At 41.5% G+C, this 27,793-nt stretch overlaps 1 protein-coding gene across 7 annotated transcripts in view; it reads right to left on the bottom strand.

The window, feature by feature from the left end:
* The window catches only part of STARD13 (StAR related lipid transfer domain containing 13), a 282,866-nt gene that overhangs the window by 67,203 nt on the left and 187,870 nt on the right, over window positions 1–27,793 (bottom strand). Inside the window, exon 1 of one of the 7 annotated variants that reach the window (XM_084201232.1) lies at window positions 4,201–4,375. The exons of the other annotated variants lie outside the window; for them this stretch is intronic. The gene's annotated coding sequence lies outside the window, so the exon portion shown is untranslated. Of the gene's footprint in view, window positions 1–4,200; window positions 4,376–27,793 lie in introns of those variants that run through there. 7 annotated transcript variants of the gene reach the window in all.

Here is a 27,793-nt window from a genome sequence, read left to right as displayed (position 1 = left end):
TTTAATGTAGCTTCCCTGTATTTTATCTGCTTACATCAGAACCCTATTATTATTTTAACCTTACAGTGACTTAATTAATGTTCTAGCCAAGAAAAAAAATTGCCTGGGTGGCCTGAATATTATATCTCCATTTTTTTTATGAGGTGACCTTTCTGAGTTCAAGAAACCATGTTTGATCACTGGTTTTGGGTGGGAGTTTTGCTTGTGAGGATTATAAGTGCATTACAAGGAAAGCCTACTTGATTTATGCATAATTTTTCTCTGAAGGTACAAAACAAGTAGCCATCAACTTAATGCTACTTAATGCTGAAGGCTTTAAAGGGTCACATAAAGTCATCCTTTTTACAGAACAACAAACAATCACGATTCTAGGTTAGGATTATAAATGAGTAAGTAAATCACTCATGCACTGCATTCAGCTGGCCCCCACTCTGAACTCATTTAGCACATAACAGCTTGGCTGTTGCTGTATGTCTTGCGCAGACATTCAGTGGGTGGTTTCATAATGTTCCACAGCCTACAGAGCTCTTTTTTTTTTTTTGTTTAATCTAATTTGCTGTTTTTATCAATATCTGATAAGAAAACAAGAGGCAGCTGTAGCTCTACCACCCGCCCCATGCTTGTCACATACTATATTACAAAGCACGAATGGACAAAATTTGTTTAAAAATGGGATAATATGCAACATGTCTAAAATATGGTCTGAGATATTTTATTTGTAAGAACTTGCACTCTAAGGAAGGCACTTTTGCAGTGGCCACATGAAAAATGATTCCATGTAATGAAGAGATATAAGAGCTGACTAAAAAAAAGGTAGGGACTGCATGGGCATCAGACTAAAGGGCTGGAGCCTGACCACACCACCCTACCAATCCTTACTGAAGAGAAATGATTAGGGGCTAAAAGTCCTCAAACACACTCCAAATTACTAGGAGAATGCAGTCCCATTGGATGGAAAAACAAACTTGCATCAGCTCAGGCCACTCTTTTCCCCTCCTGCCCAAATTCAAGATTAATGGGAGACACTGGACTTATAGTGGAGTTGTTTACCAGCACTCTCTCTCTTAAGGAAGAGAGACCCCATCAAGAACCTTGTGATAAAGACAGATCTAAAAAAAGTAAATGGGACACTAAATTTGTTCTGGATCATCAGGCAGTTCAGTGGCATAACCAAGGAAGGTAATTGGCACCTTCCTCTGGAACCCATGGCACTACCCACTGTCCTCTTGAGTTAGATATATCAAAAAGCAGGAAAGGTTCAAACTAAAGTAATGAAGAGAAAAAGCAGCCATGCCTCTGTGAGGGTGCCAACAAGGAACTGTTCTGTGGGAGGATAACCAAAACACATAGTGTCTGAGAAGGAAGAGAAGGAAATTAAGAAAATAGAAAAGGTTACAACTTATCTAAATTTCTGTAAACTTAAAAATCAAAATCAGAGGTCAACACATGAATAAAAACGTCTGATAGCCATAAGAACATCCTCAAAACTCAGAGAAGAAAATGAGTGCACGTCAAGATGGCATGAGGAGCAGTGAGACTGAAGAACAAGCTGAGTAGGCTGAATGATAGCGCATGGCAGAATGCCGTCCAGAAGAAAGGTGATGCTGGGTTTATTCTTAGGATACTGTTCAAGCACAGTGCTTAACTGCTCCTACTGCTCTGATAAAAATACTTGGTAAATACAGGAAATTTCCTCAGCAGTTTGGGTACATTACAAGATTCTTTCTTTCTTTCTTTTTTTTCTTTCTTTCTTTCTCTCTTTCTTTTTTTTCTTTCTTTCTTTCTTTCTTTCTTTCTTTCTTTCTTTCTTTCTTTCTTTCTTTCTTTCTTTCTTTTCTTTCTTTCTTTCTTTCTTTCTTTCTTTCTTTCTTTCTTTCTTTCTTTCTTTCTTTCTTTCTTTCTTTCTTTCTTTCTCTTTCTCCGCTTTCTCTCACTTTCTCTCTTTCTCTCACTTTCTCTTTCTTTCTCTGTCAGTGAAAAATATCTTGACTGTACTATGTGGTTATGTCTGGGAAACTGCATGTGATGGGGGACACACAATAATTTTCCCTTTCCCCAGGTTTGTTATGTAATCCTGCATTGCATTTGGCATTGTTAGAATTAGTAGAGGACCCTGTGAAGAGCCTAAAGGGTACCAAATGAAGTGGTATTGTCAACTGAAAAATACATTTTCCTTTCCATTTTTGTTAACACAGTAGCAGTGTACTTACTGACTGAAAAACATATCCCCCACCCTTTCGTTTCATCATATGAAAATCTTGGCACTTACCCCGGCAACATGAAAGCAAATGCCTGTAGACATGCCTGGTATATAACAAGTGCCTGTCATGCTGTGATGTGAGCTGAATTGATTTGAAGGCAAACACCTTGACAGACAGGCCATCAGAGCACACACAAAAATAACACAGAGATAAATGAATAACACTGATGTACAGCATATCCCTGATGTTTCTAATGTGCTTGGCAAGCTCTTTATTCCATATAAATAAAAAAAAGATGACGGGAATTGAGGCTATTTTAGCAACAAACATCAGAAAAAATAGTATCATCACCCTAGCATACTAATCTCTTGTGCTAAAGAGGGACAAGCTGTTTCTGCAAACCTCACACACTGAAAACAGACTCCTCAGATCTTTCACAAAGTCTTTCCTCCCTCTGTAGTAACAGCACACATCATCAGCCAAGCTTTTGGCAGGTTACAGAGACCTGTACCCATTTCTGTCTATTCCTCTTCAAACCTCTGCAAATCATAATTTCCAAAATGTGCCTGGCAACAGTGGAAGCACAACTTGCAACATTCAGTTTGCTGAGACCCAGAAAGAAGCAGCAAACCTCTGGCTGCGTGCAGTATCAGATGCAGCAACAAGACATGTCCAGCATGGTCCTTTCAAAAGGTGCCAATAACCCCAACCAGAACAGGATGTCAGGATAATGCAAAGAATTCACTTTTTGCCCCAGTTGTCCCTGCCATCAGTCACTGTGACCCCTCCTCCTAAGTAAATGAAATCAATCAGCAGGGATTTCTGTAAAATACATAAAACAGTCATCTTCCAGACTCTACCAGAAGATAAATGGTTCCAGACATTGGACTGCAGCCATTTTCCCACACATGCTACAGTGTTTTGTCATCCATATTGGGCCATAATAGTGAGTGGGTTTTACTTTTTGGTTTTTTTTTTCCTCAGTCAGCAGCCAATGCTTCTGCTTCTAACTCGTACACTAAAACCACAGCAACAAGAGTAATTTTTCTGTACAATCTGTAATAGAACAGTTTCACTCCCAATCAGACAGTCTGGGGTCTTCTACAGAACTTTGACACTTTTCTGCTACAGATAATATCATCTTACTGCTCTCAGCTGGAGCTCCACAAACCTTTTTAGGATTAAAGCATATCACCCCAAATACAAGCCACTGAAGTGAAACAAGCATGAAATTATGAGCAATGCAAACCTTATCTGAGAACCTGCTAACAAGAAATAATATGATTGCTTACAATATCTCATGTTGGTTTTTGTGCTAATTTAAAATAAGGCTACAAGTATACGACAAAAGATGCATCTCAGTGTGAGTTTTCAATTAATTTTAACATATTTTCAAGCAAGTCCTTAATAATCTGTTAACATAAAATACATTTTGGAAAGAACCATGGGGCTTTTTCATTATTAAGAAATGTGCAACCAAATTCTATCCTTAATTAAATCAGGAGTAATTTTATTAACTACAGTAGACTTAAACCTGACTTACATCAGTGTAACTGAGGGTAGGATTTAGCCCCGGGGTGTTTATACACTGTAGTTCCAGTTAGTTTAGATCTATTTGGGTGGGAACTTCTTTCCCCTTTCCAGAAAAAATATTCTTGCCTACCCTTTTTCACCTCGCAGCTGGGGCCAAAACAGCATTTTCTTCTACGATATTTTTTGAAAGGTTACGAATAAATCTTACCCTCCATAGGAGGTGACCTTATTAAGCAAAAAACCACCCTCTAAAATAAGGGACACCAGCAGTTTTAAAGTTTGTTTACAAGTTTTGAAACATGCCACCTCAAACAGATAAGTTTATTTACATCTTACAAATAAATAAAAACTTTAAGTAAAAGCTATTTAATACAGGAGCTACTTATGTCTGTTTTCAAAGCTGAAAACCCTTTCAAACAGCACTAGCTGCTGTATTAAACATCCCTGTCCCAGTATAGAAACTTACTGTCCACAGATATCGTTGGGCTCCACTGCACCTCTGAACCAAAATCACTTTCTTCTTTACTTCATTTTCTGCTCTCTTGAAATCGGATTCCCAGTTCCTGACAGATGGCTCCTCTGTCACCGAGCTCTGCTTCCGCCTCCTTATCGCTGCCAGCTAATACTTCCACGATGCTTAGCTGTTGTCTGCTGAGCTGTGCTCTACATCATTTCTACTCTGATCAATGCTCCGCTTGGTTTTAGGTTGTTCCTAGTCCCGCCTCCCGCTCTTGAAGAAACGAAAACTCACAGCTGGATTTTCTATAAATCATCCCTTTTAAGAGTGGCTGGGCAAGTATGGCAAATACTACAGCTAAGACCTGCTGCTCTATTTCAAACTTCAAAAACAATTCCTCATCTTAATGATGCACACATGAAAGTTAATCATGTACTAAAATCACTAATACTGAAAAATAGTGGCCAGATAATTGTGACCTTCAGGGCATAGATGCTGATTAATGTAATACAAAACTCCCCTCTGTTCCAGGGGGGGAATATGGTAAAACCTACTGCTCAGTGAACTGCTTTATATAGCGCTGTGCTTTGAACAGGAGCTTGTCATTCTTACAAAGATAAATTTACATTTGCAACACAGAGCTTTCTGACAGACCAGCCCAGTGTACACAGTGTTTAGGCTAGCAGCCCTAAGCTTGAAAGAGACTTTACCATCCCAGCAGCTCTTCTGAAGTGTGGGCAGGAAATACTTTTATTTTCTGCATAGCACTAAGTGCACTACACAGCGTTGAGCTCATTAACATGTTTAACAAAGCATGGAGTATAAAAACAAGGTGGTACCATAAAACCAGCACTATGAACTTTGTTCCCACGAAAACAGCAAAACAGAGCCGAGTTTCTGTAAACTGTTAATTGTTCTAATCCTCCACCTTCCAGATCTTCTTAAGAAACTGTGCTGTGAAAATGAAAAATGACTGGATGGATCTGGATACAGTCTGAATGGGCTGCAAAATCCTGGTGCTTTCTCTAGGATTCTTCTATGGTGAGAGCCGCATCCCAGCTGAAGTGTTGCCAGGGCTAAAACCAACTCCTTCCTTACCAACAGCTGCCTGCGTCCTGGTGGCCCATGAGTTCCCCTGACTGCTGCCCACACTGAAGAGCAGCTGAGCTGCTGCTGGAGTCTTGATGAAGGACTCTTTGGGTTTCCAACTGGGAAGTGTGCAAGAGCAGCATGTGCCAACAGCAACTCTTCCCCAAGCGTGCCACTCAACTCCCAGCAAGCTGGCACCAATGGGCTTCTCCTGCCAGCAGTTGTAACTGAACTATTGCATCACTAGTCTTCTATGAGTGGATCTCATTCCTTTCTGAGTCTCATCTACTCTACCCTACAGTGTTCCAAAAATGCAGTGGAAAAACACCTAAAAAAGCACTTTTGTTTATTTATTCCGACTCTCTAACCACTTCATTAAGTGCCCAATAATCCTCCCAAGTCCAGTTTTTCCACATGATAGATGAATCTGTGCGCTTCTATCAGATCCAATTTGACGGTCTTTTTTCCATAAGCTGAAGAATCTCCCCGTTTCATTCTGGGGCTGGTCAGCCTTTCTGCTCATCCCCATAGGTACTGCTGCTTCCATAAGCACTGCAGCCAGCCCTTCACCTGATAGAAGCTGATGCCACAGCACCTGAGCTCAAGCCTTGCTCCCAGTCCATGACTGATACTGTTGAAAATATTCTCACTTTCTTTGCTTTCAGTTCTGCAGACAGTAATTGAGGACAGTCAGTTGTCACCTTGTGATCTCCACCACCACGGCATAAGTGACCTGAACACAAGAATTTCAGAACAACCACACCAGACTAATGGCCAAATACCTACTAGCATGGCAGCCCAGGAGAAAGCACTATGGATAAAGTAGCCAGGAATGCTCTGAGCCAAGGACAACACCACTGTGATGCAGCTACTTCTCTGTTAACCAGCAGCCATAAGACACAGGTCCTGGGTCCCTGTCCAAGCTGTGACTCAGATCTGAAGTGCTGCAACGACAGTGCTCTCCTGTGGATGCACTGGTTGATCAGTGCCAGTAATTTGATGATGGAGAGTGAAAGGAGCGTGGGCAGAGCAGTATCCCTGCACCCAATACAAATATGTAATAGTAAATATAGCAAATCTGCTTTCCAGGTGCTGTGGCACATTCAGTACTTATCAGCTGTCAAAAAAACCCCACATAACCGATTAAAATTACTTGTTTGACCTTTAAAGTGTACTTGAAAATCTATAAATGAGACCCATCAGTAGTACATATCCAGTTGAGTAATAACAGAATTTTGAATCTCCAGAAAAGGTTTCCAAAGAGATTAAATAGTCAATACAATGGTGTGACGTGCACTATATAGATTGGAGAGCTTCCAAGGACTTTATAGTGCATTTTGTTTAATGTCTGGAGTAATGTTTATGGTAAAAAGGGCAAGACTTGCTCTTTCTCTGCCCTGAGATTGCTGACCATCACCTGAATAACAAGAAAATGTTTGCTGCAGGTGGAAGTAAATATAGTTATTATATATCGTCCTCCGTGTGGTTTAGCTCCAGAAAGTGCACTGAGTTCTTTGGGGATGAAAGGGAAGATCTGCTGCTACCACCAGCCAGTGTTCAATTCATAGGCTCAAATTAGAGTAAATAAGGCAGGAAAATGTGGTAGCAGAGATGATGGTTTATCAGGACCTTTTTCCTCTGCAAATCTTCTCTTGAGCCACACTACTTGCTAGTTGTGAACACAGCCCTTCATGTAGCAGCCCACTATGGCTGAACCCAAGGCCATGGAATGAGCTCAGGTTCCAGGAAATAATCCCCTGCATTGTTGGTCCCTGTTCTGGACCACTTCTACCAACTTCTTCCTAAGCAGTGTGAACACAAGTCTGTGTTCCCCAGCTGTGGGATCCCTCACTCTCCCTTGTCTGGCAGTACAGATGCTGTCCCAGGGATGAATGACAGCAGGATAGTTCCTCCTGTCACTGTTGTGCAGCCCTCACTTCCCCCTCACCTGGAAATGATTGTGAGATTTTCTGGGACCCTACTGGCACCACAAGCTCACAAATTGTTTCAGCTCCCATAACGGCACTGGGAAGGGAAAGGAATAAATAACTTGCTATTTCCCTCCACTGACTTGTAAGTAGAAGAGCTCAGACTTCTCCATGCAACCAGGATAGCCGTGCTGGCTTGGCCCTGAACTCTTTTTGGGAATTGTATATATTTAATATGTCAAGCCTTCTACCCTGAGTTTGTCTGGGGAAAACTTTTAACAGTTTAAAGGCACTCTGACTGTAGAGTATTTGCCTATAATGTGGTGGATAGAATTATGAAAAATGTCGCCTTTTGCATCTTAAAACTCTAAGTTACTCAAGAACACATTATTTCTTCTTACTGTCACATTTTGCTTTGCTAAGACAGAATGCATAAGACACTAGAGAGATTTGGGAAAGTCTTGACTTCTTTGAGAAGAAACAACAATATGAGGACACTGATGGAAAGGTGAACAAGATGAAGATGCTTATCTATGAGGACAAGCACTGGTGTCTGCCTACAGAACCTCTGCACCACTGCCCTGTAGCCTTCTTTCTCTGATAGTCTAAACATCCATTTTCAGCTGAAACTTCTCCACAGCTGAGCTACACTTGGGTCCTCCAGTTCAAGTTCTCCTCATTAGTTTTCACCATCCAGTTGAAGGCAACAAGAGCATCCAGGCAACAAGAGCATCTCCATGGGTCCTGGAGACTACAGCAGAGCCCTGTTTCAGTCTCCTTTGATAAAACAAGCTACTTCCCCTCTAACAGCTTTTCCGACTCCCCTGATGGCAGCTGAATGAGGGCTGGATCACAGGGAATGAGAACCACTGCACCATTGCAGATGTGCCCCCCTGTGCCATGAACTCCCCTCTCGCACGGGAATACACTGCCAGACAGACCCAATGGCCAGGCTGCACTGCCAGTCCACATTTCGGGAGTGACTTGCAATTGTTCTCCAGCCCGCAAAGGCCCTGAAGCCTTTGATCTCCTCTGCTCCCAAGTGCCAGCCTCCCAGATTTTGCCAGCATTTCCTGCTCGTGTTCCCTAATCATGCTACCACACCACTGATAACCATGGTACAACTGCAAACTGAGCTGCCTGCAGAGGAAGGGCACATGGAGCCAGTGCCCCACTGTATGACCCCTTCCTTTCATCCCACTTTCTTATTGCATGTCCTCTGCTAATCCTGGCAGATTCTGGACAAGAACTTGAGGCAAAGGTTTTACTTTGTGTTATCAGCAATGAACGAACCCTGTTTTCAGGTTTCACTTTGAAACATACTCATATTTTTTCTAAAGATGATGGAAATTGACGAGTCCTAAAGATGAGGGAACATAAAGTGCTGCATCACTTTCAGCAAGAAGACAAGGGGGAAAGGAAAAATAATACTGGGTTATTACTATTTGAAACTCTGAATCATAATGGATATTTTGAGGCAAAATCAAAATAAAAAAGCAAATTGAAAACTTCCTATCTAAAACAGAAAACTGTAATAACAACATGCTAACTGGGGCATTTTCTCCTGGGCAGGTTTCATGCAGTAGATGCTCTGACTGCCATTTCCCAAAGAGATCCTGAACTATTTGTCATTCATTTAGTATTGTGGTTGTTATGTAAAGTAGGACAGTTGTGCTATCTCCACCTGATGAGAAAGCCATACACTTTTGCATTTTAAATCAAACACTTTTGTTGAAGAATCAAAGTATGCATTACCTAACTTACTTTTCAGAAAAAAACTCTCTCATTTACACTTGGTCCTCATTTAGTCTTTCTTCTGCTGGAAAATCTCTGGAGTTAACATGGCATATCTCTGTGTCACATGTGTTCCCTTTTAATAGCCAACATAAATGTTTTCATCTCTGGACTCTACAGCTTGAGTCTCACTTATGAAAGCCAAGCAGTGCCTCTCTGCTCTACTCATCACGCGACCAAAGGACTGCTGATCTCCCGCTTGTCTACAGGCAAAGCAGGGGCTCCCAGAGCTTGGCCCAACACCATTCTCTTTGGTTTGATCCAACTGATCAGCTGATAAACTCCATCTGATTCCAAACACCCTTCAGCAACCTGTGTCTCCCAACACGTTTCCCTTCCCAAGGACCAGCAGTGCCACGCTCGGTTCAATGGCACCTGCCGCTTGCCTCTGTGCTCCTGCAGGCTGGGCCTGGGTCAGTGTGGCTGTGTGCTCCCGCTGCCGGGACGCTGTGTGACAAGGCATCTCGACGGCCCTGTAATGGCACTTGCCACGCTTCAATGATGGCAACATGAGGTTCACTTTGTGCATGACAGAGGCACAATATTTCATTAGTATGTTAAAATGCTTCAAAGAGTCAAAATAAAAATTCTTGGAATTGCTGCATGAGTCAAAACTTTAAGAAGCTTATATTAAAATATGAATCACTGGCTTGCTTCAAGGGAGGAAAAAAATCCTTGTTTTCAGCAGAAAGTTAATTGGGTGTCCTGAAAATCAGTAATTAAAAACACCATTAGTAGACAATAATCATCTGCAGTGCTAGTTTCCTTCTGAACATAAAAGGCTTTAAAAGGACAGAGTAAGAGAGAAAAGTTCAGCATCAGCATTTGCCTCAAGATCCAATGCACCCGGGGGCTGGCCCAGCATCCTTTATGCAGGGAAATGAGAGCTAGAAAAGATATTTTTGTTGCTGTGAATAAAAGTTGGATTTCTGAATCTATATGCCTGCACCATTTAAAATTAACCTGTTCACAGACAAACTTGAAATGTCATCCTCAGGGACAGCACCACTGCTATCATCCCCCATGCACATGTCAGAGAAAAGTGCCACCACCCTGGGAAGAAAATGCAGCCACTCTTTGCTGTGTAACAACACAAGGCTGGAAGCAAAGAATATGGTTTCCAAATTAAACAGCAGGAGTAATTTCTGCCAACAGGATGTAATTACTCCTCTTGTAAAATAGCTGTGGAACACTTAATGGTTTCGAGCACTAATGCATATGGAAACAGAGTGTTCCACAAATACCCAGCCAAGTGCTAGAGCACCACTGGCTTGGGGAGCAGTAAAGGGCTGAGAACACATCCTGGACTGCCTAAGACTTCAAGGGCCTCCTTCCAAATGCTGCTCTAGTGGGACTGCAGAAGTTTCTGTAACAGGTATGGTCACTGCCCAGGCTGAAATTTCTTGTCTCTCACAGAAGCTGTAGTTAAGGCAGCTGACCGTGTCACAGGACTAAGTATAGATTTATCACCATCAAATCTCAATGCCAGGTCTGTGACTATTTAATTGATAATTTATCTGACTAGACTGCTATCTTCCCAACATCTCTTTATGAGCAAGAAGGATCTGAGACTATGTCAAATATTTCAAGGTAATTCTACAGGATATACAGAATCTCAAAGATGATGTGCTACTGACACTAATTTTCTTTAGGCCTGACCAAAATTCATTTGCAGATAAGAAATAAATAACAGCATTTAAATGCAGTCATTTCAAAATTATGGCCAGAACATTCCTAGCATCTGAAAGCTCCTTCATAGAAAGTGTATTTGTTGAGTGAAGGATGTTAGGCCTTAAATACCCTATGGCAACTCAACTCTTACATTTATATGCAAAAATTCATGGCCATACTTAGGAAATCAGACAAGCAGAGTTCTCCACAAAGCAGCTCTCCTGGTACAAGTTTTTTACTATCTTTACTACTGCAAACTGGAGCTTGGGAGGAAACAAATGTTCCAGCATTTCCTTTTTCACTTCCACTGAAAACATGAAGTTTTCAAAACACATCCATATACATAAGACCTAGTGCAACAAAACCAGCTCCACTCACACCTCTCACAGAGTCATGCGCTTCCCAGAAAAATTTTAAGGTGGGATTTGTTAAAATTAAGAACAGGACTTATCACAGGAGAAAACTGTCCCAAACCAAGAAGAAAAGACAAAGTTTTTCTGCACGTCCCTGCCTCAAACATCAGGAGAAAAACATGCTTACAGCTCATCTGAGGAACTGCTCTGAAGCTTAACAGGCTGTAATCAAGACAGCAGAGGTTTATTTTGAACAATCACTTAGGGGAATGGGCATGAATCCTCCATGTTAAAGATGCTCCTCAGTGTGTGATTCTCTCATCCTCACACAGACTGAAGAGAAAGCAAATCAGTCTGGTTGGTGACTATTTCACGATATAAAATTTATTTTTTAAACATGCAAAGATTCTTTTTGAGTAAAACTCAGCATGATTGAGGCATGAAACCTTGTCTTCCTGACCTTTCAAAAATTCAAAAAATCTGACATTTGGTTCTTTGGTCAGTTATTCTATTGACAAATTCATTTTCTTTCAACACACATACGCACAAAAAACTTCACTAATCATATTTCTATTACCATCATCCTTCAGATCTTTTAGCATGATTTACAGAGGGGAAAAATGAAAGAAAAACAAAAACTGGCAGTACATTATGCAGCTTTGGGCAAAGAAGATGATGGATTCTCCCAAAGTAATTTCCTGCAAAGTGAGATTTGATATAAGGATCTTGATTATGTATGTCAGTGCTGGGAAGGTACCCAGACATGTGAGACTATCATTTACAACCAATGCAGCCAAGGCAGAGGCCACTACTGGGTTTTAGAGATGAAGAGCATTAGTACAAGGGAACAGAAAAAAAGGATTTTTCAGAAGACTTGGAGACAGCAATATTTGATCTAACTTACAATACACTGCTACCTCCTAGGATGGTCCCAGTCAGACCTATTTCTGCACACCACATTTGGCAAATGATGCCACACTTGGTTTTGTCCTTCTCTAACTCTCTTGGCAAAAGCAACAAAGGCTTCCTAGCACTAAAAGGCCACACTGCGGTTTTGTTTTCAAACATCACTTCTAGGAAAAAAGAGGGTAAAAAAAAACCTCTGTGAAATACTCAGGATCCAAGGACAAAGCAGAATGGTTCCATGTGAGTCATTTTCAGTCTTTTCTGGCTTGGCATTTGTGGTATGAACTCAGAAAAGTCATTACCAGTAATTCTGTCATTTCAAGTGTTTGCAGCACATGAGAAAAAGTGCTTCTAAAATGAAAATACCATCCTAACCACTTCAGTAACACTTACAGATCAACTTCCTACAACTTCAATCTAAATCCATCTCACTATATTTAAAAAATATTTTTGGATGCTCTAACTAAACCAAGACATTTAACCTGTGACTTGAGAAAGAGATTTTCAAACAAAAATGTTGCAAGAAGCAAGCCATGATTTTCCATTTGTTCACTTGAAGGATTGCTCGTTGGATTAACCCAAAATAAGCCTGCAGTCCAGCCATACCTTTTCTCCCATCTTTAATACAGCCAAGCAAAAACAAAGAAAAGAAAAGGTATCACATATGCAGCCCCTTTGCAGGAAAGTTTTAAGTGGTCTAAATTAATTCCTTTGCTCCTACTGATATATATAGAAACTGCTTCTCTGAACTCCGATGAAGAATCCATCTCTGAGCTTCATTTTTATTTGCTATATTTAATGACTGCTCTTATAAACCAATCTAAATGGGGAAGCTAAAACCAGAAAGAAAATACAAGGTTTGGGTCTTTCAAGCACCAGTTTAAGTTTATAAGCAACAAAGCAGGCAGTATGCTGTGATGGTCTGGGTAGTCCCAGCAACACAAAATCTCCCCTCTCCCTTCCCAGCAGGACTATCTGACAGTATCATGGAAAATACATGCTTTTAAAGTCTCCAATAATCAAATTATCAAACAAAACTAAAGGTCAGGATTTCTACGGGCACGCGTACAAATATGACTCACAAGGGATTTCAAAGCAGCTTTTCCCATACATGCAAACCCTCTCCGATGCCATTATTTTTGGTGCCTTGTCCTGTGTGAAGTTGCACAATAATAACCTTGCTGTTAGAACACACGATAAAGCTCCCCCTTGACACAGGCACACCTATTGACACAAAGGCTGCAGGCCCTGGTTGTGAAATCCCCGCACCGCTGTCAAATCACCCTGAAATGGGGCTCGGGAGCCGCCGAGGGCGGGGAGAGGCGCACCCGGAGGGAGGGAGTGTTTGCACAAGCCTTGTTTCCATAGGAGACCGGGGCAGACACATCCCCACGCAGAAATGCCCAGAAATGCCCAGAAATGCCCAGAAATGCCGCTCTCCACGGCGGCGGCCGGCGAGGCCTGCAGCTCCGGCCGCTGCCCGCTAGAGGCCGTGAAGCCCTTACGGCTGCCCCGGCCCGGCCGCACCATCCAGCGGAGATGAGGAATGGGAAACACCAAAAAATGAGATATATTTCCTTCTGACGTTAAAATCTTAACACTTCCTCAGAGCAGCGAGGCGCCTCGGCCCTGGCAGGCCAGAGGGAGCAGCAGGACCTGCTGTGGGTGGCCAGCTCTGCTCACCAACAACTGGGAACCTGAGGAGGAGATGGATGAGGAGGGTGATCGGAAAAATGAGAAGCTACAGCTGGCTGGAGGGAAGCTACTCCTCTGTGACGAGCCCAAAGTAAACAACGAGCAGCCAAATTTAATGGGTCACTTTTAAAATGAATTGTGCTTTTTGAACATCGCTCATTGGCACCTGGCAAGCTGCAGCAGTCAACAGAAAGGATGCCAAGCACGAGGGGGATTTAATGAACAGCGTTTGCTGGAGAACTGCAGCAACAAACACATGTGCACATGCACAGAAAAACACCGTGGAAGCTGGTTTGTGGGGAAGAAATCTGAGAGTATTTCTCAGTACTGAGAAATACATAGGGGTAGTATAACAAAAAGAAGCAACATTCAATTTCTCCAGGTTAACTCCAAATGGGGCTTTCCTGGTTATTCCGAGATTATATCCTACCTCTCTGTGAGGGCTACAGGGAAACAGATGAAAATTAGGAGAGGAGGCCTGCCCAGAGCTGTGCTCTAAGGGCGTACATCAAACCTGGACTTCCACAGGAGGCACAGGAACATGGTCCTTACAGAGCCTAAGGCTGGAAATCACATCAAAATGTCTTCTTGCAAGCTTGTGACAGGCTATCTAGAAAACTACAAAGGGTCAATGTAGATCAGATTATTCTTCACAGCTATTGATTGTCCTGCTTTTTGCAATGTTGAATTTCATCTGTGCCGTGCATACACCTAGCTGAATTATGTCCCATTTTAAGTTCCTTTGTGTTCTGCTATCTGGATTAGTTAAATGCTTTTGTGTCTTCTGCAACCTCTGTCATGTTCCACACTTGTGACACAGATAATTAAACAGCATAAATGTCACACAGTTCCTAAAATGACATTTCAGGGCAGCCCAATAAAAACCAATGACCTCAGTAAAAACGTATATTTATTTGTCTTGTATTGCTTTCAAGTACTTGGCAACCTTGTGGTGAAACATTCTATTAAGACTGGGGAATGTGGGTTTAAGTACCTTCTGGTTGGTGGTCGGACATCTCAAAAGCATTAAGGTATGATGCAAAATGTGAGTGCCACTGCGTCCTCGGAGGGCCATCTTACAGGAAACCGGTGATCAGGTAGTTTGTGTTCAAGTGTACAACTCAGGCAATTCAGGGTGGAAGAGGAGGATTTTGGCTTTTGCATTTCATAAGGATATTCAATGGTAGCTGTTGGTAAGTACCTCAGTGCAGCAGACTGAGGGTTGATGCCCCTTGCCCTGGTAGGGGCTGACAGCCCTCCCAGCACGGCCTGATGGGGATCCTTGGGCTGTGGCACTTGGCTTGTCCTGATGCAGGGGTGTCACAGTAGAGCTCATGCTGTGACAGCAGCTCCAGAGCAGGAGGAGACCAAGACACACTTTGTGAAGAGTGCAGCACACCCTGCACACCAAACCAGTGTGCTGGGAGCAGTGTGCAAAGCACTGTCTGGGGCTCTTGCTGGGACTGGTCCTTTATCAAAGAAGGGTAAATAAATTTAAGACAGATCTGTCTGCATTCATGAAGACAACTTTTTTGTTGTTGTTAAGAAAACAGAAGTCTGGTGGTTTGTTGGCAAAAGAAAAATGTGGGAAGCGGCATGAGTGTTCTTCCACTTTATGAAGGCAACTATGAGAGAGGGATGTGGAAGCATATCCCCACCTCCCGCTTCCAGCCCCAGCTCCACTGGGCAGCTTGCAGTCCCTCTGGCCAACATTCAAGGAAAAGCTGGGTCCTTATCTCTAACGTGTTCCAGTTAGGCAGCCCTGAGAGCAACCCCAGGTGTTCATACAGTCTCTAATCCCATTAAGGCTCTTTTAAAGCAAGTGGTTTGGTTGGGTTTTTCTTCTGGTGTCACAGAATTTACGCTTAATGGGTTTGCAGTTATTAGGCAGTTAGAAAAGTTATTTGCACTTTGCGGTTTGCTGCCATAAGTGTAGCAAGAGACAAGCATTGAGGTCCTTGTGAATCCCAAGGATTCATACACAGCTGCTGTGACTTTTCCATGTGAGGAAGGAACAGTTGCCGGAGGCATTTCAGAGAAATGCAAGAACACAGGAACAGTTCATTAATACTGGAAGTGAATTTGCAATTACTGAGAGCAGATGGCCAGCTCACACAGTGAATGAACCTTAAACCATCTAGACTTACAAGACTACAGCAAACATTGAACCACTACCAAATTCACCAAAAAAAAAAAAAAAAAAAAAAAAAAAGTAAAATTCCTACGTGCTCACAGTCAGAAGTCAGCTCAGATTTGGATCCTATATACAAGGGCTTAAGTCCAGATAAAGCTGTCAATATTAAACTGAGTCAGTGGATTTACCACAGAGTTCATGCCCCTTCTTTTTACTTGCATAAAAAACCTCTCAGAGCCATCCAAGATAAGCAATAATAACAAGAACCTTAATAAAATAACAGTATCAGCATCTCATTAATAAAGCTAGGAGTCAAGCTAATCTTCCCTTGTACAACTGCAACTCAGCTGTATCAGAGATGTGTTAGAAGCATTAATAAGAATGGAAATCAAAGCTGAAGTTATATGACTAAGTTTTTCATTACTTAATAGTCCACTAACAAAAACCACCATACACACACGGCTTTAACAAACGTATCTGTGATGCACTCCAGAGCTGTTGAATTCTTTCCATACGAATGCTGTTTGCAAAGGCTCTGTGAAGGAGCTTAAGAGAGATGTGTATCTTGAAAGCACTCCTCAGCACAGCTCATGGACAAATTACAATTATTATTGCTATAGGCATGTAACAGTACATATGTGCTATGGGAAGGACTTGCTCAGCACCACATGCATTCCCCCCTGCCATGTGTTCATTTGGCTTGGCAAACAAGACTATAATTACTGGGGGCAAGAGGGAGGCTATAAGCAAAGAGCTCTGTTTCATGGTCCTTGCTGCACATGTCCGGGGAGTGAAGTGCAATGGCTCCGCCAGCTCTGAGAAGACCATGCAGTCATCCTTCAAAATCTTTTTCTCTATGACATGGAGTTTCAGCTGTGTACCTCTGGACAGTAAACAGTGAAGGCTCCCTAAGGTTAAGATGACCTGCAGCTTACAGGTCTTTGCAAATGGGTGCACGAGAGCTCCAGTGCTGTGTGGATGTCAAGGCAGCCGGCAGGGAGAGTTGACACGTCAGAACTGCCAAAGCTCTGTGCAAGAAGGTAACTGCAATTGGACTGCACTCTGAAGGCCAGCCTAAAGGCTGCAACAGCAACAAGGGACATAGGCAAGGTATGTGACTTAAAAAAGAAGGGTAATTGGATTTTCAGACGAGGAAGGGATGTTGGCTTGGTGGCACTTGTGATCGGTGCAACTTGCTGAGCAAGGAATAGCAAAAACTGAGACAAATCTGTCCAATCAAGGTAACTGCTAACAAGGCACCCAAAGATTTTTCCTTGGTTAACCTCACAGAGTTAAGGGTGTGCAAATTTCTACTCAAACACAGGATAGAATTTAAGTTTTCAGGGATGTAGTTGTGGCAAAAAGCTCAGGTTTATTTCACACAATCAACTTAATTCTTCTCTTAAGCCAGAAATCTGCATAGCAGATCAGTTTGTTTGTAGATCAAATTGTTTGTGATATAATTTAGCAATTTCCTTGTCTGGCTTCATGACACAATGTACAAAAATATGTCAATGCATGTGATGAGCTTATACTAAAAAAAGGCTACTCCCACACCTACAGCAACAGAAAGTGTGAAGTGTTGTAGCTACTTTCAGATCCTTCCCTTTAAACTTCCTTTTTTACAAAAAATAGAAAGCACAGGATACTTGAAGAGCTCTGCAGTGCCAGCTATTATATTGTAAAGACACTGGTATGTTGATTCAATATCTCAGAACTGCTTTAAAGTTTTCAAAAACTTTAAGAAAACAAAGTTTATATCAGAAGTTATTTTGACAGACGGTGGTTTATATATGCATCTATTTAGTATGCTGAAATATAGCTTAAAAAACCTGTTGACTATAAAAAGCTATTTTTAGCAATTTCTTAATTACCCTGGTTATTCTTTGAAACTTTTTGCATTTCTCTGAAATTGTGTGATCCCAGAACTATTTTAAGCAGCCTATGCCATTGTATATGCCAGTTAGCCTCTGGGTCCAATTCTGCATGTGGTTTTGGCCATTAAAAATTACATTTAAATTCTTTTTCTCCAACAAATATCTATCCCATTGTAGACTGATCAAATAGCACTTGTAAACTGTTGTGATGACACAATACTTGGACCTCTCTCCATTAGGAAAGACAGATCTGGAGCAGACACTGGCTTTCGCACTCAAGGATTTCAGATTTCCAGACATATTTCTAATTTTGTATAAATCATTTTTTTTTCCTTTCTAAATCTGACATTGCTCTTCATTAAGGACTGGGATTTGGAAAAACAAACAAAAACAACAGAAAATCCCATGGGATTGAAAACAACAGATGTTGTCTGTTTTAAGCTTCCTTTATTCCAAATCACTGAATTTCGTGCTTTTAAGATTTTCCTGCCTCTCTTTTCAGAGGCGCATGATTTTCTCTTTAAATGGATTTTCAAGAGGCTGACTCTGACTGGAATGTATGTGAAAGAGATTTTCCACGTAAAATGCATGGGGTTTTTTTTCACTGAAGTTACTAGAAATATACTAAAAAAAAGACAGAAGCACTACCAGGGCAGTATCACTGTGTGTCCATACTGTGAGCAATAAATCCAACAGGATACCATCCCAACAAAAAGGAGGAACATGCTGCTCGCTTCCCACCCAAAACCCCTTGTGCTTCCTGCTGCTCCATTTCAAAACTGCTGAACCACCAGTTTCAAAATCCAAAATAGTGCCCCAGGACAGCCACAAAGGGATTTTAAAGCTTTCCATAGAATCAATTTTCTTCCCCATAATCAGCAACTTTTCTGCATTTGCCTGCCCTCCATCCAGCTGAAGAGCCCCTGCCCTTAGGAGGTAAAACTCATTCCTTCTTCAGGTGAGTGACTGCATCATTTGAAAAGATGATGTGATCATGAAATCATTGATTCCAAAATGGTCTGGGTGAAGAAATAGCTGTGTAATGCTGTGGAAAGAAATGCTGTGTAATTTGATCCCTAAGGATATGGCAGGGAAATAATAAACAGGCAAGGATGTTTGGGACAGATTTGACATCCTTTTTTTAAAAACGGAAAGGTTTCAAAAAACAGCTATAGGAATTGTCTGCTTACTGGATTAAGTAATAGCACAGGGAGGAGCAGTAATTTTGTCTATGTAAAAAAATCTAACTTGATAAATAGAACTATTTATCAGAATGTAGTGATATCTGACAGTGAAAATCTCTTCATTACAGAAAGAAAGCAGAAGAAAAATGTCTGAAATGTGAGGACAGGCACATTCAAATTAGAAGTTAAGCATATGATTTTCATACATTATATTTTTAAAAACTTTTATCTCCTAGTCAATAAAGGGTGAGTTTCTGGGAAGGATATTGAAGACAAACAACCAAAATCTTGTTTTCAACACATTAGATAGACAGGAGGCCAGGCTAAGTGAACTAATGGGTTTAAGCTTTACGAGGTCAAACCTTTCTATTAAGTGTCAGAAACTCTATGTTTACAGTGATTATGTCCATGGTCATTAATAAAAATAATTGGAAGTGACTACCCCTTTGATTTAAACAGATTTGCGTTGGTACAAGTTCATTGAATTGCAGATGGAAGAAATATTAAAACCCACCCTTTCACAGATGGCAAGATTTTAGCAATGCCTTCACAAAGCCTCAACTGATATTTTATGCTTTAACTTCCTCTTGTATTCCAGCTTTTTTGCAACAGCACGTGCACTACAGAAGCAATACAAGTTAAACTGTAATACAGTTTTATTTGCCAAGCTTGAGTGGATGGAAACATCTGTCCTTTTGGAATTAGTGTCCCATTAATGTTCTTTTATAAATAAAAATCTATTTTCAAGTTAGAAAATAGGAAAAAAAGAGATGGATTTTCTGGTCTTTAGTAAGGCCATCTCTGCTTCTACCTTCTGTAAGCTTTGGTTGGTCCTGAGGCTCTCAGATATGGACTTACCCTGTTCCATTTTCCCTGGCATTGTTTACCAGCTGGGGAAATTATGTGTCTGCACTACTCGTGACATGCAGGAGATGCAGAAATTCAGTTGCATTTCCTGTAGGATCAAAGGTGATTTTTCTAAATTTTCTTCCAAAATGAAATTCTAACATATTCACCTCTCAGAAATGCCAGAAAAAGAATGCTTGGCTCTGGCCTTTGCTAATGCCTCTTGATTTAAGGAAGGGCATGCAACAACACAATCTTTGATATGAAATCAAGACCCAGGTCATTGACAACAGTTACACCAGGAGCTGCCAGCACCTGTCATGAGCTCCAAGCTTGGCAGTTCTGAGGGGTTTTGAGGTCACTTATCTTGAGTTCATGAACTCAGAAGACCCTCATACGAACAGGAGTGCCCTGAGCTGCATGTAAGAAAGCCTTTGCCATGATTTCCAAGATCATGAATAGGGGACAGGGAATTGGGAAACTCGGCTCTGTGCAGCTCAAGGGACTTTGGAAGCTCTGGCTTCCTCAGGAGTTCACCAGCTGAGATATTGAAAGACACATTGGTTCACCAGAATATTGTCAAATATGGCAAGATTTCACCAAAAGTTTCATGTCCATCACATGTCCCAGCCACAAAAGGCCTGAGAGAGTTTAAGTGAGAGACTGAAATACCAGTGTGCCCAGCAATACTCTGGTGAGTGTGTTTGGACTGAGCTGGGGCAGCTGAGGTGGCTGAAGTGTTGAGTAGCAGAGCAGAGGGCAAAAAGACTTCAAACTTGCTTTCAGCATGTGTACCTAGATTAGGCAGGAGGGGAAAATGCCCATTCAGAGATATGGGATATTCCAGCATAGTACTGGCAATGGAACCACAGCAGCTGGGGGGTCAGGAGACAGGAGTGCACAGAATTACACTGGATAACTACTGATAAGGGACTTAGCTAATATGCACATTTCTTATTTTCACTAATGACTGAGGAAACCCTCAAATACATGGCAGTTCAGCCAGTGGTTGTTGTCCCATTACTCAGAAATTGCCTATAAAATGAACTGAAATTTGAAAAATTGTATAAAACCAAAAATATTGAAGTTCAGCACTTGTTAACACATTCACTCCTGATGCCCCTTCAGAAAAGATGTGTGGGCTTTGACATGTTCTTTCTTTCCAGCATTTCCCCCTCATCTATAACTTATTGTCACAGCTCTGTGATTTTATTGATAGCTCTGATCTGTGAATTGCAGACTTGCTGTAGTTCTAAGGTTCATGGTTCACCTCTTGGTCTGGACTGTTTTTGTCCTGCAGATTATGGAACAGCTTTGGAAACAGCATATGCTGATAGTGATTATGATTCTCCACAGCAGCTTCCCAGAAAACTGTGTGGAAACTGTATTTTACCTCACAAGTCATGTGGACAAAGCATGTCCTATAAATTTCCATAATTAAACTTTATGAGAAGTATGCGAAAGTTTCATAAACAGTAAGGGGAAAGCACAGTTGTAAACAAACAAACAAAAAAGTGTCAGCTTTAACACGCTCATCTGGGGAAGTCAGCAACTTTGAGCAGAGACATAATGGTAGCATGTTTTCAAGAAGCAGCAGCAAGTTGTATACTTCCAGCCTGTTCCTGGGAAAACCCTGATGAGTGCAAAGAGAACAACTGTGAAACACTAAATATGCTGCTAATGTGCGAAGCCCTGTGTTCTGGGGAGAGAAGAGCATTCAGAAATAATTGAATCATCCAGGGCTGTGCTCAGTGCATACCCTAAGGTGATTATGTTCAGAATAGAAGCTTTCAGAATGTCATTTAGTAAATGAAAACAGAGTTGGATACCAGTAATAAACCAGTGCCCTCAAGCTACTCATTTTTTATAGTGACTTAATTGAAACTTACAAATCACTGACTGCCAGATGCCTGGGAAAGGGGGCAGCACTGAGACCAGGACCAGAGACATTGACATTCAGCAACAAATTGTGATTTTGCCTCCAGTAAAGAACAGTTTATGGCTATAATTTTCTTCCTCTGGTGATAAAAAATGAGTCTGTTGTGCTCTGAGTGCTCAACTGTACTCCCAGGATAGGTACAGAGCTGGGTACCAACTTGTTTTCAACTTTCTAATTGCTGATGAACCCATTAAAATGAAACCAAGCACAAAGTTTTGTTTTCTCTTTCTTATTGTATCAAGAAGGCTTTTAAAACTGCAGTAGCTCCTTAATCACATTTCAATTACCTAATTTGCAAGAAGCACAATTCTATTATCTTTAAAAAGCAAGCATATATTTATAACTCATATTATTGTCATTCCAATTATATACAACCATTACATTTGGGATTTCTCCTTTTGATATACAATTAGCACTTTCTTATTATAAAAATGAAATAAAACTTAAGAAAGATTTCCAAGTTTTTCCAATTAGTACTACTTCTGGCAGAGAGATGTCCCTAACAGAGTTGTTCCGTTAAACTCTACACCACAAGAATGAAATTGTCCTTGAAAATGTAATATTGTAGTTTTCCAAAGCTGAAGCCTAAGAAGAAATAGCAGTTCTTTGGATGTAATAAATCTTCAGTGATGAGTAAAACATGAAGGAAGCCTCTCTCTTCTTGAAAGCAGGGGACACTCCCTTCCTTCCACTCGTTTCTAATAACGTACTACAAGGCAGAACTCCCAGCCTGTCATTTTTCGCACAAATGGCTCATCAGAGTGCTTGAGAATGATTTGGACATGGGTCTGAACATGAGTTTGGGCACTGACATTACTTGCTCAAACCTGAATTAAATCATCCTGGGAGGGGAAAAGGCATCAGAGAAGATCCTCACACTCCAAAGGCAAAGCACCACCCCAGCCTGCCTGTGCAGCACTTCCTACCAGGCACTGCTTCACTCAGGAGTTTTGGCTGCAAGACTTCTACAAACCTGAGTCTCCAGCCAGTGCCCCTGACTCTTGTCCTGCCTGTTCTCAGCTCATTTTTCCATTGCTGAAGACTGAGCATATCACACAATTGCAGTTAACAGAGGATTTTGCAGCCTGCCTCTCTCATGCAAGAGAGCTTCATCACTTTCTGAAGAAGATTAGTTTAGTGTTAGTTGCTTTGAAGATAATTGCTCAACAACAAATTCAGTTCTTAACCCTCATTTACATTTCCTAGAAGTTCTGTCAAGGTAGTGCCTTTGGGGCTGATGCTTTCTGGGCTTAATCTCAGTCCAAAGGTGATTTTCATGCATGTAAATGTAAATTCAAACACTTTAATAGTTCTCAAACCAGACACATATATGACATGATTTTCTGCATACAAAAAAATCTTACAAAAGATTTCTCTATACAAAAAAATCTGTAATTGCTCAGTATTAGGAAAATATTTCCCAGTTCTTACTGAGCTCTAAGGAATAGTCCAAGTTAGAAGAAAATCCTATTTCAGAGACATGAAGAAATGAAATAAGAAATAAAAGTAATGCAGAACAGCATTGGGCTGCCTGATTTTCTCACTGGGTTAATGTGGGAAACTAGAGTGACATGGAGTATCTAAAACAAGTACTCAATTTACAGTCTGAGACGCTCAGTTCTGTCCCCAGCCTTTCTGAGGGAGCTGTCACAGCCTCTGGCTCTGCTCAGCACCCCTAAGTAGTTACATCTGCCCCAGCACATGGATGGCCTGAGCAGCACCTGGATCCTGGAGCCAACAAGCCCCATAAAGGTTCTCAGTCCCCACACACTGTCAGAAAATATTAATTACCCAGGTTTTCAATAATTCAGACTCCTGGAGGTGTCAGCACCAGAAACATCCATGTCCATCCTGATTTTATATGTGTACATATATATATTATTCACTTTCACTAAAAAGTGTGAGCAGGGGTGTAAGATCTGGGTTTATTCATTGCACATCAAAACCCTGCCTGTGTGGCTGTGTGGTGTGCTATCATCTGCTCAGGAGAAAGAGCCTTAACTTCATTATGACAACTGGTGTGGAGAAATTAATAATCACTGAACACTGAAAAATAGAAATCAATACTTTTGTGTCTTTGCAAAATGGTCTATTGCGATATAGATATTCATGGCTATATTTCTCTTGTCCTGTGAAAGACTATATATATATCTCAAAGCCTTGGAAACCAGGCTACTGCTAATGCAGGTCCTCAGCAGTAGCATGTTTTAGCTACCAGCTGACTGATTTGTGGGATGCTAAGTAGCAGCTCCAGTATAATACAATCCTTCATTTCCTACTCTGAAACTTGTTTACTTCTATTGCCATTTATTACAGTACTGTCCAGCTATAATTAAAAAGGACAGGACAACAATAACCTTTAGTACCTCCTTGCTGTGATAAGGGAGATGCTTAAACAAGAGCTTAGACAGTTGACAGGCAAGTACAAATGGGGCTAAATTCACTTTGATGAGCTGTGCGACGGCTTCTTCCACAAATGAGACACAACAGAGAGGCAGGTCATTAGAAATCACCCTGCAATGGGATGACTGGCAGTTACAGCTTTTGCAATCCTATTAAGCTGTTGCCACTGAATGAAAGCACCTGCTCATTGCAGGGGTAGGTAAGAGATGTTGTTTATACCTGGTGTGGAGGGCTGCCTGTGCCTGAGACACCACGCTTAGGTAAATACGCCCAGTGCCTCTGGCCTGATTCAGCCTGGGCGGTGATAAAGATCTTAAATGAATTTCCAGGCATGAAACTATTACAAAATGGATTTAATGCTGAAAGGCTGTCTTACTGTATCTGTTCCACTGTGTCGTATCATAATTTAATAAATCAGAAAGCGTAGAGATGACAAACAGGTAAGCAGCCCAAAGGTCTATACTGGGGTGTCACCTAATGCATAGAACTCTAGGGTCCTGACATGGGGCCCCAGTGGCAAAGAAGCCCCAGTTTGCTTCAACCTATGACCAGGAGATTTGGTCTACATATGGGGTATTTGCTATGGTAGCCACATCCCATATGACAAGCACACACAATGAAAATTCTAATTTTTTTGCAGCACCAGATTGTTTCTCAGATATCCAGGAGTACTACCAGTGCACTTGCTGACCTGTTTTGTGGGATTATCCGGCATTCCTAGTCAGCCCTGGGTGTGGGCTTTCCATATGCTCATGAATACTTCCCTGCTGTAGTACAGTAACATAATGAAGCAACTATTCAGTTATGACTCAAGTCCATTGCTATTTATGCCCTAAGAATATTTTATCCCTATTATAGAGAAAGTGGAGACAAATGTTACATTATAGTCTCCTTTTACCATCTAATGAAATGATATACTACTTTTTTAATGTGAGAAACCTAAATTTCCCACTAGGCAATATTTTAATTTTTTTTAAATTACTGAGTGTGGAAGAAATACTGTGTATGTACTCATACAGAAGCCATATGTACATATCATTTGCCTCTGGCCTTGCTATGTTTTCAATTGCTGATAGTTATATCTTTCTTAGCATGTGCTCCTCCCATCTGTTGTAACCAAATGTTGTTCCTAAGCCTATGCTCAGTTTGGAACCTACAATGATTCACTCAGTTGCTCAACATAACCTCCTTTGTTTGGGTGGAACTCCACACAGTGCACAAAGATAAGGGTTAGAGCCATTACTGTAAGCTTTTTGAAGCGCTAAAGTTATTTTGTCAAATGACTATTGAAAGCCTGAAGCAATGGCACTCTGGCTGCAATGCAAATAGCACTGTTCCCTGAGCCGACATGGGCTGATTTGAGAGACTTACTCAGTGTGAGCAGATTTGAACTCGACAGGTAATGCCAGAGCTCCTGGACAGATATGACAACACAAAATGTAAATGATGGCCTTGCAGGAGATGTCTGTGAACTGGCAAGTCAGATGTCCATGTCCATTAGGTGCAGGTTTCTGAGCAGATCCCACTGCCACAGCTGGACAGTTCCTCTATCTGAGCAGGTGCTTTTTGAACAAATACCTCTTCTTGGTCTCAGGCCTTGTTTTGGGCTATCTCTCTTGCTGCATTTGAAAAACAGGAGAAAGCTCCCATTTATAGGGTGAAATTCTCTACCTATTTTTATAAGCCAATTTTTAATTCAAAACTTGGAGAAACTTATATGAAAAGGATCTAGTCCACAAAGACTTATTGTAAGATTTTTTTGGTGCAATCTATGTTTAGACTGATTTCCTAAGGAAATGCTGCTGACGTGGCCAGGCTTTGTGTTTTTGGTCTGTCTCCCTTTCTGTGTCAGGCTCCTTATTGCCTACACCAATAACTTTTGAACAAATTGGCTGATTTGAAAGAGAGACAGATGGCTCAAAGGTATTAAACTCTTACAAGTTTTGTGAATATAAGCAGCAGGGTAATGGAAAGAGAGCCTCTTAGTGGCTCACTAAAGAAAAGGCTTCAGCAAAAATTCAATCCTTATTAAGCCAAAGAAAATCTGCACAAAGCTGAACCCTGACGTGCAAACTCACCACAAACAAGCCTTTGCTGGTGGTGGTGTTCAAGAACTAGTTTGTGTTATCTATTGCAAAGCAAACATCATCTTGTTTAGTGTAGAAATAGCAAGCTAAATTTTTAATAAGGACACTGCTGAGGCAGTTAATATGCAATGCAATGATATTCATTAAGAAGATACCATAAGCCACAAGCCTTGTTGAACTTATACACTGCCTAACTTTGACAGTGCATCTGAGAAAAAAGTTATATCAGTACTTAGGGCTCAGATTAAGATATTTGACATTGGCATATATCTAAGATCACACAGCGGGTTTGGCATTAAACAAATCGCACTCGGCACTTGTTGAACAGGCTCTTGGAACACTCCCCCCACCACACACACATTGTCCTACAAAGAGCCTAGGTGGAGAAGGTCTGCACTTGAATCTGACAGGAAGCTTTGATCAGGCAAATTAGGACAAGCTTTTATGCAGAGCTCCTGTCTCTACAGACTGTGTGTTTGATGGCAGTGTCCCTGCTGGAGGCTCCTCTTCCATTATCGCTCACTGCATGATGCTCAGCTTACAAAGGACACTGCACTTCCCAATTTTCTTGCCTATTCCGTACCACTTAATTGTTAGGAAGACACTTGGAATGTTGGTATTTTATTGCTTACCTGCTTTTTAATTAAGTGTTATGATCCACAAATGTACCAGTTTCTGAGAGCTTAGCTAAGAAAGAAGAGGCACAGGACCATATCTGAGTTTTTAACCATATTTCAGTCTCACAGGGTCACATAAACAGTGTCAAAATAAACAACAGTGACATCACACAGCACTGCACTCCCTGCTATAGTGGTACCAAGTGGCTGCAGTGAGGAAAAACTGCAGTTTCTGGGTTCATTTGAAGACACTGAGCACATTGGCACCTTTGTAGGCACCAGCATCTAGCCTTCAGTCAGACAAATGTGCTCTCCACCAACCAAAATGGTGATAGGATTTTCTTCCTCTGGTTGCTATTATCCCGTGATGCAGTTTCCTGCACAAAAGCAGCATCTAACTGCAGGCATAAGACACTGAGAAAAGTAATTATTCTCTTCAGAGCAAAAGGAGATTCCTTCTCCTCAAGCAGGTAAATACCAGGCTTCCTGGGCATGTCAGCACCATACACACTGTCACCAGAACCTCAGCTACCTGCTCTTGGGGCCACCTTACATCTGCAATCCTTTCTGCTGATGTGCTCCTCAAGGCAAGCAAATATTGCCACCATCAGCCCAACTCACCTAAAGTAACACTTCTTGAGGCCAATAGCATCTTACATACTTGCCACTAGTTCATCATACCTGGGTCTTCTGTCAAATCCCCACAGCGTCACTGCTTATTGACTTCTAACACCAAGGCAGCCACTCTTTGAGCCTGTGACAGTTTAGTGATGGCATCTAACTTCTGGGCTGGGATGGTATTCAAAACTTGCATCTGCATGGTTGCCTCTGGCTAACCTCAAGAGCCTTATGCAAAACTACTCGATGGCTGTCTTAATCTCCATGAGCGTGTAATCCCCTCGATGGTGCACTCCCTCCGTGCCAGACATTCCTGTCTGCATGCAGCTGTGCCACAGGGATTGCAACAGGCAACAGCTGCTGTCCCAGCAGTCCCTCAGTGCTCATGATCTCACCATTCCTGTCTTGGGTCACAAGCCATTTTGTAATACCCCACAAATACCTCCTCGACTGGATCTACA

The sequence above is a fragment of the Fringilla coelebs genome (genome assembly GCF_963513975.1).
Source record: "Fringilla coelebs genome assembly, chromosome: 2".
In the NCBI taxonomy this organism is placed as follows: domain Eukaryota; kingdom Metazoa; phylum Chordata; class Aves; order Passeriformes; family Fringillidae; genus Fringilla; species Fringilla coelebs.
Note: the sequence above shows the minus strand (reverse complement) of the source record. Positions and strands in the feature narration are given on the sequence as shown.